A 12,662-nucleotide genomic window follows, 5' to 3' on the forward strand; every position below is an offset into this window, starting at 1 on the left:
CCAGCAGCACACCTCGAAAGCAAGACAAGTTTCTCGGCCTCTCTGACCCACACACGCACACACATCTTTTATCCCCGCCCTATGTACTTCTGAGAACATCACTTGCTCCCCCGCTCCCACCCTGGACCTGCATTTGGATCCGTGTGTTAGCCATAAATGGGACAAAAAGAAGCTCCCAGGTGCTCCTGCCAGTGGCATATGGCTTCTGAGCTAGTCTGCTGTGATTCTCCTTAGACCTGTAAAGTAGCCTGGTACCTCCCTCCCTGTTAGAAGAACATAGTTCCTTCACTCTTGGCACCAAAGCCCTGCTCCTAGTTCACTTCAACAGCCCACATCTTTGCTTTGTCTCTACTCCCTGTTCCCTCCTCTCCGATAAAACAAAACACAGAAAGACACCCTTCCCTCCTATGACTGTCTTCACCATCATTCTCCAACAAAATTCCTGGTACACAGACAGAACTCGCTCTATAGTGAATCTATCAATGAACGGATGGATGGATGAATCTATCTTACCTCTTTTTCCCACTCCCAAATCTGCTTCTTCATGGTGAACACCCTTTGTTTGCAATACTGAGCCACTGACCTCTCACGACAGTCAAGATTCCCTTTAAATCTCAAGCTAGGCAGCCTTGCCAACTTGGAGGGCATATTCTTTGCTGTGGCACCCTTCGTGTTAATTATATCACACAACTTCCATTGTTCACTGCAGGATAGTAACAGCATGCTTGTCCTTTACCCACCAGATTCTAGTAGCACCCATTCTCCAGTTGTGACAACCAAAAATGTCTCTGCACCCTGTCAGGTGTCCCCTGACAGGGAGAGTGGGGAATCTCCCCCAGTAAAGAACTACCATTCTAATCTGTCAAACTAGTTTATAATAAAATAAAAAGATAAAATGATCCCCAGCAACTTAGAATATACAGGATAAGGGTTTTAGAACTCTACATGCCAGAATTAGTAGATATATTACTCTTTATGTATTATTTCTTTGTCCCATAGGCAAATCTTCAGAAGTTCTAAAATTGCACTACCTGCTGTGTCTCTTATCGACTCTGTGACCTTTGGATGGTGCCTTAGCCTCTCTGGGACTCAACACTCTCATTCATATGAGGAGGATAAAAATAGTACTCTCAATAGTATGGCACAAGGTGTCTATGAAAACTTAATGAGCTCCTAAATGATTCCTGGAAATTAGTGATGCACAATAAAATGCTAGCAATAATAAAAATGCAAGAATAATAATAATGGCAATATTTGTAGTTCTTATTTGTCTGGCCAGTGGTATTAGTCTGTATAACTATCCCAGATATTCTCCAATGTAACCTGCAATGTCACCTAAAGGCATAATGAACACATTTGTCAAGATTTCAGTGGGGAAATGTTTAGCCAAGTTTTAACCTGAAGACACATTAGCTGTTTTATCAGGGGTTGGAAGGTGCATACTTATCAAACAGCAAGTAGGTGCTTAATAAATACTTAGGCTATATTGTACATAATAAATAAGTGAGTGAACACAACACTTAGCCCCCAGTGACAAGAGACCAAGTTTTAGCAGTAGCCAGCCTTGTTTCTTGCTATAATAGTCTGTTTTACACCTTCCAGAATTATCGGATTTGGCCCAGTCCCTATTTTCACCCAGCTATGACAAAGCCTCTTAGACACAGTTATGTCAAATGAAACTCATTATCTCTGTTTTCTCATCTCCCAATTCCCCACTCCAGTCACCCAGCACAACAACCCCATTTCTTTTGGTTTTGCTGACGTTCATCAAGCCCCATGCTAGAACCCTCGGTATTAGCTTCATCTGTTCCTTGATTTTAGATCTCAAAATAAAGTCAGCTACCAAAATCTCTGAGAGGTTGTTAGAAGCTTCCTTGTCTCTGAATTCCCATGCCTTCGTAGGCCAGGCTCTGGTCCACCTTGCAGACCTATCAGATCTATCCTCTGAACACTTTTTCCTCTTGCTCTCCTCTTAGGGAGGAAAGTGAGGGAGAGCAGAAGACTGAATGCTCACGTGCAAACGCAAACTGGTCAAGAGTGTCCTGGGCAGTTTCTTTAAGGAATGGGCAGAGGGGACAGTAGACATGAGAGGAGCAAATCCTAGAGCCTCCTTCTTTAAAATAAACACTCCTAAACCATTTCTCAGGCATTACCTCTTTTGTTACCAACATTCTTAACATGGAATTTTACAACAAATCACAAAGGAGAATTTTCTGTCCCCACTGTTTGAATAAAATGAAATACATCTATTGCCTTTAGGAATTTAATATCTGCAAAAAACTGCATGAAGTTTCTTGGCTGGCGTGAAAAACTATTCCTCCTTAATCTAAGAATTCTGTTTTGGGGTGCCTGGGTGGCTCAGTCGAATAAGCATCTGACTCTTGATTCCTGCTCAGGTCATGATCTCAGGGTCCTGGGGTAGAGCCCCCGGGATGTGGCTCTGTGCTCAGCACTGGTCTATTTATCCTTCCCCTCTGCTTCCCCCACCAGCCCCCCACCACCCACATTTGTGCACCCACTCTCTCTCTCCCAAATAAATAAATAAATTCTTTTAAAAAATTCCATTTCACTCCTTGGATGCCCCATGACACTTACGCTATAGTTCTTAATAAGCCCTGCACTTAGTAGGTCTTCAACAAATCCTTGTTACAGCAGCTTTTTGTCTCGCATCTCCCAATGGGGCAGATGGGATTTATCTTTTATTTCCATTATGTGCTTTATTCTCTTAAATTTCCCAGGGCTTTTTAAAAGCTGTTTGTTACCACTTTCACCTCCCCTCTCCCTAAATTCTTTGAATTCCATTCTGTACTCAGGGTTCTTTTAAAATAAGGCTTTGTTTAAAGCAGCTTTTCCCACTGCACAGCTTTTAAAACTACTAGGGAGCCAAAAAAAAAAAAAGTCTTTAGCTCTTTGTATCATAGATCTGATGGACCAGCATAGACTTTGAGTCCCTGACTGATCAAATAAGAAAGCATCCTTTACAGGTTGTTCAATGTGTATTTACTTACTTCTCCCCTCCCCGCCCTCCCATCGTCTTTGTAAGCATTTCCATAGCCAGAAATACCATTCAGTAAATTGCATGGTGCCTAAAACAATAAATATGCCCTCCAAAGTGCCCCACGCATTCACCAGGATAAAATAAATAAATTAACAAAACAGTCAAAAGCAAATCAAAGTTGTGATGACCATAGGGAACTTGTATGCATGGGAGTGAGGTATGTGATTTATAAATAGAGATAGTACCACCAGGCTGTTGCAGAGAAATGATGTATTCCAAAAGCCCTTTGAAAAGAATACACAATCAAACGTGATTTTCTCTGTCATATTCCTGTTTGTGAGTTCTAGAAGTTCTGCAGAAAGAGGTAGACTTTTCCAGCGTTACTGAGCCAATCAACCCACAGATTTTAACACCTAGTGCCCATCTCTCCCTAATCCTTAATATTTCATTTATTCTTTGATGATATACTGAATGATTCAGGTAGCAGCCTGCATTGTAAATCATTCTTTGGTGTTAAGAATTATAAATTCCCTCCTCTCCACCCACTTTCCAAATACACATCCTTTAATCAACAAAACATTGGCAGAAGGTTCCCATAATGTCTGACAAATGCAAAGGCCTAAATGAATTAATTTGTGAAAAGCAAAAAGCAATGTTGTATGCTCTGGTGCCAAAGACAAATGACCAAACTACAGCATCTCAAAAAAAAAAAAAAAAAAAAAAGGCAATAATCTTTAGAGGTTAATGGGTCACAGCAACCACTTTCCTAATTAAAAGCGGCTCTGATACTTTTCTCAATTCTTTTGTCTTCAGATGGAGTTGGGATTTTATCACTGATTAGGTTTTAAATCATTTTGAGGCACTAAAGAAGAAATTCGAAAATGTTAGTAACCAAAAGAATTTATTTTCCCTCAGATAAAACCGACTTTGCTATATTGCTCAAAGTCACACTTTATAAATCCTATTTAGGAGCAGTGAGGACTTACAGTGGGGGTTACCCAGCACCGTCATGCTGCGTTGTAGCAGGGCCCGGAGCTGTTACGAATTTGCAGTGTCAGCTTGAATACAACCAGTCCAAACGGCACATTTTCAGAAGAGGGCCTTCAGATGGCATTCGATTGAAGGAGGGAGATCGGATTTCTCTCTCGAACCTGCACATGCTTGGCAAGGACGCAGGTTTCCCTCAGATGTTTATTCACAGCAGCATGGCTGGGAGGGTCTGTTAGGTGTCAGGGGCTGGGGCTGAAAGCCCTCTGAACCACACGTTGGAGCCGCCACATCAGTGGATCAGGGCCAGTGTCCTCTTTGGGAAATTAAATAAAATGTCTTGACATCCATTTTGGAAGATAACGATTCTAATAATTACAGGTAGCATTTGCGGTGTGCTTCCTAAGCATTTTATGTAACAGCCCAATGAGGCAAATAAAACGCTTCTCTTTCACAAATGGGAAAATGCAAGTGCAAAATGGGCAGAGGACCTTCTCAAGGTCACCGAGCTGGAGCCCCAACTTGAACTTAGGAAGTTTGACTCCAGAAGCCACACAGTCCCCACCTCCACATTCTAGAACTTCACGTATTAATGATATGGGCACCAATAAACCCCGTGGCTTTCTGACCGTGAACTTGGGAGGATGCCGCTGACAGAGGCTCTGGTGCATCCAAGTACAAGGTGGAGAAGGTGGAGGATAAACAGTCAAAATGGAGGTGAATGAGCCTTTCCTCTCTTGGGATTTACATGGAGTCCGGTTTAGAATTTAATTTCGAAGGGGAAGTGACCATCACAAGCAAGCATGCTATGAGTTTTTCAAATAATATCAAGCAAGTGGGTTCATTCGTCAAGATTCATGGTGTGTTATTTGATAACAGGAAAATGAACTGGCTTGTAGATCATCCTAAACAGCTGATTCATTTAGTGTGCTTTGTTAATATGCCTCATGTTTCAAGTGTGAAAAGTGAGTCAACCGGGTCCTCCTACATTCTTACAAAATGTGTGATTTGTGTGTGTAGGTCTGGAGGGAGGTTCATTGTGTTTTTCAACCCCTACGTATTTTGGAGGTAAAATGGACATGAAGAATATGAGTTATAGCTTTGTTTGTTTTCCCCCTTTTTTGTGTTTTAACAGAAAGCATTTGATATATCCAAATAAATGCTGCTCACATATCAATAGGGTAAAGCAAATCACTAAAAATCATCTTTCATACAGTGTCAAACCTATTAGATGAAAAAAAGGCAGGGCTGTAATACACGCACACACTATCTAGTTCATTTGAAACCAGAGCTCTCAAACTTGTCACTATTGACATTTTGGACAAGATAATTCCTTGTTGGAGGGGACTGCCCTGTGCATTATAGGATATTTAACAGCACCCCTGTCCTTTACTACTAGATGACAGGGGCACTACCATCCCCCCAAGTTGTGGTCACCAAAAATGTTTCCAGATACTGTCAAATGCCCCATTGAGGGGTAAAAGTGTTCAGTGGCCTACAACCCACTTCACTGAAAAACCCCTTCACCCACCGAAGTTCAACTTCTTACCCCCAAGTATATATGGTGTTCGACTCCCCATGCCTCTACCCTCAGGAACTAAGATGCTGGTATGCCAGATATCATCTGCAACAGACTAGGTCTGAAACATACTTCTTCCTCTTATCGAAAACATAACTCTTTCACAAAGAGAATTTTAAATATTTTTTTGCATGCAATTCCCCTTGGCTGGGAATCACAGGGCCTCAATGCCACACTGCAGTCAATTCTATTCCCAGCATCTGGTTGCTGGCAGGATCCTGAAGCAGTTGGTCTGGTGGTTTTTCGGAGTAGCCTTGGACTCCATCACACAGCAGTCTGTTTTGCTGATGGTCTCCCCAATTTGTTTTTATTCATCTCCAGTGCAATAGAATTTGTACTCTTTTATCCACTCAAGGGTAAAGCCCTGGATAAAGTCTCCCATGGGACTGACATGCCAAGTCTTTTACTATCCAAAAATGAATACAAACCACATTCCTGTCTTAAATCATACATTATTTAGCCTGTACGTACACATGCAATCCATTGCTCGGTGGATCACAGTGCTGCAAGCTATTGAATTCCTCTCCCAGACAGTGTAATTTCCACATAGCCTTGCTTCTGCAGACCTCTCCTCTAGTGTGAACACAACACGAGCAAGTAGACATGGCAAGAACTGTCGCAGTCCCTGGAGTGCCTATAATAATCTCAGATGAGGGTGCGTATGAATTTTGTCCACGTGTGCAAAAATAAATGCAGCTAAATGAATATCCGAGGCAATATGTGAGATTTGAGCCATGGTCGCATGAACCACATATATGATAGCTTTGCAATTTTATGCTAGACAATTGCCCGACCGTTACATAGAATATAACTATATAAAACAATTGTTTCAATTACACATTTTAGAACAGAGTTTGGTGAAAATCTGCCCCACTTCTCTTTTCCTACCCACAGATCAGATACAGAAATGAGCAATAAAGGACAAGACTCCTCACAAAAGGCAATCACTTGCACATCCTCTGTCAAGGGGTCTTAGTAATAGCCACTGTCAATAGTGGTAACCTTCTGTTTAAGACCTCCACATTGCCCTCTGGGAATCCTGCTCTACCACTAACTGGGCACTTAAACCTCTAGTCATGAGTAGAACAGGAATTGCGATGATCTCACCTGGTAAGACTGCCATGAGGCTTTAATATATAAATTACATATTAAGTATTTAGCACAGTGCCTGGCACAGAGTCAATACTCAATAAATACTTGTTGATCTTCTTATTTTCATCAGCATCATCATGACACAGATCCTTAAAAGAAACACTACTCTCACAATCCCAGTTGCAGTAATTTATCTTGAAGGAGTTGCTGCAAGAGTCAATGGTTTATTTTTTTTAAGCAAAGGAGCCACTATTCTTGAGAGGAAACTATGTCACTAGAACTGTGGTTTGTCATTTTCCTCAAGAATCAAAAAGTAGTAACTGAGCACTAATGAAACAATCACTGTGGATTGAATGACTAATTAGTTTCGAGGTATTTACAAATCACTACTGAGGTTTTATTAAAATTCTGTTAGGAGGAGATTCACTTTTGCAGTAAATATTAGTTTTTAAAAACCTCAGCAGATTGCATAATCACACGTTGCTCTGTGCTATTTACAAATAGGATTAATCTAAAGTCATTGAATTCCATTCAGAGGTTTGGATATTAAATGACATTTTAAAATTCATGGTACTTGGAAACACAAGTAAACTAGTTATTGTTCATTTCAAGCACCTATAAACCAATTTCATTAACAAATTTATAAGCTAGAGAAGAGTGGCTGCCATAAATGATGCCAATGGTCTTTAAAAAGATTGCTTAGTCCTCCAAATGCCGATGACATCTGGCCTTTGCTCCCATCCATCTTGTAATTTGGCCAACTCTTGATCTCTTTAAGGAAAAATAAACAAAATTAAAATACATTTCAAAATTTGAGGAACTTAAGGCATTCGTTTAAAGTTCAAGTCTACACTTAGAAAATAACCCCGACAGCTCATGATCCCAATATTAATAAGGACTAATTCCTCATCCAAAGGAAAAAGAAAAAAAGCCATGATTGGCGCCCAAGGTAGAGATTACAATGTCATCTATGCTATGAACAGTAATTGTTAGAATTCCCCAGAAATATCGAAAGTGGCCATAATCCTGGGATGGGACCTCTGTTCTCTTTCTCCTGGTTATATCTCAGAGATCAATTCAAATACTTGCTTTTGTAGTGGGCTAGAATCACTGGGAAAAGACTGAAAACCCAGAACCAGTCATCATAACTTCTTGTGGAGATCTCTCCACAAGATCTCTGGGAGAGTCAATGGTCAGCATCTCAATTCCAAATGTGATCAGAGATAAAGAGGAGATCTTGCAAAGAGCCAAAGAATTACACTTGAGTCACATTCTTATACCTAATAAGATATGTTTATTTAATTATTTAATTATTTAATAAATTAATATATTTTATTATTTAAGTTTAGTTTTTTCCCCATAATCTCATTTTGAGTTTAGTTTAGTTTTTTCCCCATAATCTCATTTTGAGTTGTTTCCTGGTTTTTTGGGTAATATTCTAGGTTATGTAATATTCTATGTTTCCTAATCCAACAATCAGTAATATTGTCAACAGGTAGTTGCCCTAGCTTTGTGACGTATGCTACCCTAAACAGAATGAAGACCAGCAGATGCAGCTTACAGGACACCACTGTAAGATGGTAAGATGTGCTGCCCTAGCACTTTATTGAGACTAAATGAACACTTGGAAAGTTTTCTTCTTCAGCCATAAAAACAGATATAATGAGCCATTTCTACTCAGTTGACTAATTTCCATGTTAACCAAAACTATTACTGACTTGGTTACTAGTAGCTAATGGATGATAAAAATGAAGCATTTTTTCTCAAACCATGTGTAACAAAAATTACAACCAATAATGGAGGGTCAATCAGAATACCAAATGGTATTATGACTTTTTTGGTGACTCTGTCCAATTAGACCAGATTTTGTTTTTTGCTTTTTCTGAAAGTAAATCTATGTTGACTTAGGAGCAATGTGATAATAGCATAAAGAGCAAGTGCAGTAAAATCTGATTCCTTTTTTTTTTTTTTTAACATTTTATTTATTTATTTGACAGAGAGAAAGAGATCCCAATTAGGCTGAGAGGCAGGGAGAGAGAGAGAGGCGGAAGCAGGCTCCCTGCTGAGCAGAGAGCCCGATGTGCGGCTCGATCCCAGGACCCTGAGATCATGACATGAGCCAAAGACTGATTGGCTTAACCCACTGAGCCACCCAGGTACCCCAAAATCTGATTTCTTTATTGAGGCTTTCATTCCAGGTACATAATGTCTCTCTAACCCCTATCTAACCCTGTTTTGCTCTACTTCCAATGCTCTACTTCCCTCCTGCCATACCGTAGTGACATCTGCATTTATACCTTATTTTGTCTTCCTCCCTTCACTTGGAATGCCTGGGCTGCATTCTTTTGCCTTTCTCCAAGGTGACTCTAAAGTGTGTCCTACAAACTGGGGACTTTTGAGAACAAAATTGATAATTATACCAGGACACAAGGTATAAATAGAGACTGTCCAGAGAAAGTTGGAACATATGATCATCCTATGATTATTTTCTATTTACCTGAATCTCGCACATTCCTCTAGAGTCACCTCCTCAAGTTTCACTCCACATCATAGCATTATCCTTTTATTACTTTAAGCCTATTTCATTTATGCCTCTTTTTTAGTTTCTAGTAATTAAATATCCGCAAAAGATTATAAAATAATTAACAACAATAGCATGACTAATGTTCATTGAACATACACTTAAAAAAAAAAAGAAAACATACACTATATGCCAGGCATTGTTCTAAGAATTTCATATTGATTTATTTGGATGATCTCAGAACTTTTGGAAGTAGCTATTATTACCACCCCGATAACAAAGATGAGAATACAGAGATTCGAGGAATTTAAATGACTCTTCAAGGTTGTTCAGCTACTCTGTGGCAAATTCAGAACCCAAAGCAAGGCAGTCTCCACTCCAGTTAACTCCAGATTGAACTCTAAGTATGTGCAGTCCAAGATGGCACCCACTAGTTACAAGTAGCTAATTAAATTTAAATATAATTGATGTAAATTAATTAAAATTAAAAAGTTCAGTTCCTCAGTCACACTAGTCATGTTACAAATGTTCAAAAACACATGACTACTAACCTCTATATTAGACGGGAAGACACAGAACATCTACACCATCACATAGCGTTCTACCGAATAGAACTGATGTAGACCATTCCTACAGACACAAAGCAGACTACACCACACAACTGCAGGGCTTAAATGTGCGGAGTTAAATAATGGTCATGATCTCTATGCATGTATTCTGAGTGTATTAATTGCAATTAATTGCATAGGGTTTTGTTAAGTGCAACTAATCTCCTTTCAGTACAGACTATATTTAAGTATTTTTCTCCTTCAGGAGTCGGTCTATTTTGGCATATAAAATCTCTCTTTCAACTGATACCTCACTTAGCCTAAAGTGGAAATTATTAAAAAAGCAAACTCCATAAAGTAAAATATAATCTGTGAGAAGCACAGGATGTATTTTACTTGTTTTTAATCAAAACCAAAGTTTCATCTATATTTTAAAATTTCTTAATACCAAGAAAGAAGAGCAACAGAGACAAACTATTGTTACAGAATAGATGTCTCTGTCTTTGCCAGGCAAGCTTCTGGCCTGGGAGGAAGCTCTACATTTTCGTACTTCATCTCCTTTTCCCAAAAAAGAGCACCCTTACTTCCCACGTATTACAGGCTACTCTACCAATCTTATTTTCCTCTAAACTGAACCAAGGCTAAAAAGGAGAAGTGTTCTTACAGTGAACTACAGAGGCAATTTAGCAAATTCATGAACAATAACCTATATTCCATGACATAAAATAGTTATGTTGTTTTATTAGCCAATTCATTCATATTTTATTGATGTAGCAAAATTAAATGCAAACAGAACCTATGCTTCAAAAGTCCTAAATCTAAGAGATTTGGACTATAAAGCACAATAATTTCCTCAAGAAGACAACGTTGGAACACAGATCAAAATTGCAACAGCAATTAATACATGCAAAATAATTGCTTCATTATAAAAACTGGAAGGAGCTCTTGCACAGATAATTTTCTATGAATATATTTTCAACATTCATTGTATTTTGGGCCAGGAGATGATAATTATGAGAATAAATTAATGCTCAAGTTCAACAAAAAGTGATCTGACAATAAAATGAATATTAGGCATTTTATATTATTAACTTATTTATTAAAATTTTTAAATCAGAAATTTACATTAATACCTTCAAACTTTTATTTCTCCTATTTGTAAACCTGTATGAAGTCTCCTGTTCTCAGTATATTTTAAGTCAGTCTGCCTTGTACCTTAAAGAATGTTCAAAATAGTATGGACGCATCCAATTTCTAGTGCATCTTCTTTGTTGTAGGATTACTGGAGGTGCTTTTTGCCCAGTGATATCCTCCATAATCAAGACAACAAACTAGACAACAAACTAGAAAAGACAGTACTGCTTTTCTTTCTCCAAATTACTTTTGCTCTTTTTAAATAAATGATGCTTCAGAGACTGGCAAATTGGTAGACTCCAAAGTCTCGAGAAGAAGGAAATATTATTATTATTATTGCATAGTAACTAAGAGCATAAATGCCAAAGCTACACCACCCACGTTCAAACCCTGCTTTACCACTTATTTGTCTGTATGGCCTTGGGCAAATTTCCTGAATTCTTCTGCCTCAGTCTCCTCATCTGTGAAACTGGGCATAATAACTACCTCTGAAGATTGTTAGACATTTCAAATGAATAATTATTGTAGAGCACCGAGAATAAAGCCGGGAACACAATAAGCCCTCTAGGAGTACTTGCTATTATTATTACATAAATCCTAAAGCTTTTTACAATACTCATTGTTGTCATGAACAATAGTGTTCTTTTGAGAGAGGAATATTGGTTGGTCTATTGAATGATCTAGCAAACTCTGGTTTGTCGAGTGTAAAATCTTACAATCCAAAATTCACTGATGCTTGTCAAACTGAAATTCTCTAGATTAGAATCAAGAAATGTCACTCTTTGATGAGACTTTAGGCTCAACTAGTACTATTTTAGTTAGTGATACTGATTACCTTCAGATAAACTGCTGAGAAGACTGTTAGAAGAATTTTTTTTTAAGATAAATAAAAACTTTCACAAGGGAAGCATTCTTAGAATACAAAGTTCTAGGAAAATATCTACAAATTGTGAAACTACTCATTAAAATAAGATATATCTCATTGCCAATGGAAAAGCTTAGATCAGTTAAATAACACACTAACTACTAAATGTCCATGCACTTAACGAAAAGGACTTTTATATACAGAAAATAAGCTATACAATTTCATAGCTTCTAACTCCAAAAATAATTATGTTTTTAAAGACTGTTGCCCTGAAAGGATATTTTATAAGTAAACAATTATTTAAACTGTTTATTTCAGTTTAATTATCTCTCTAATTTCTAGTACTTTGTATGATATGTGCCTTAGGGTAACTATAACGAATAGTCTCTAGTATAAAATTGGGATAGCCATACTTTTATACATTCCAAAGTGCTTACAACACATCTCCAATATTCCAGAAAATTATTTTATTTCGTTTTGTTTCAGTTTGGAGAATTATATGTATAGTTCAGCAAACAGAAATAACAGCCTTTTCAAAGGTGTAATTACTAAAAGAGTTTTCCAAGAGTGACCATCCCTTTGCCTCCTCAAGGGAAGCCTCAGAGTTTGCTCTGAATATTCAGCAGAAGCCAAATTGGCTGGATTGGGGAATCAAAACAGAAAACCAACTCAGAATTACTTCTATTATTCCAGTTCTGTGAGGAAAAAACAAAAACAAAAGTTCCAATATATAACGCTGCTGATTTCTGAAATGTAAATACTCTTACAGGGTGGGTTTTAACCTACTAAGAGTTGAAACCTGGCTCATAGAACTTCTGAGAATTTAGTGACCAGCTCTCACATGGAGTATCATCCACCTCCAGCATCCCATTACATTGAAAAATGGGTGTGACCATAGTTGAAATGCTATCTAATGGCCCAGCATCTTAGGAGACATA

At 38.3% G+C, this 12,662-nt stretch overlaps 1 protein-coding gene across 9 annotated transcripts in view; it reads right to left on the reverse strand.

Moving 5' to 3' along the window:
* The window catches only part of RBMS3 (RNA binding motif single stranded interacting protein 3), a 713,870-nt gene that overhangs the window by 565,725 nt on the left and 135,483 nt on the right, over positions 1-12,662 (reverse strand). The window lies entirely within an intron of this gene.

Source organism: Mustela nigripes, chromosome 2 (assembly GCF_022355385.1).
Source record: "Mustela nigripes isolate SB6536 chromosome 2, MUSNIG.SB6536, whole genome shotgun sequence".
Taxonomy (NCBI): Eukaryota; Metazoa; Chordata; class Mammalia; order Carnivora; family Mustelidae; genus Mustela; species Mustela nigripes.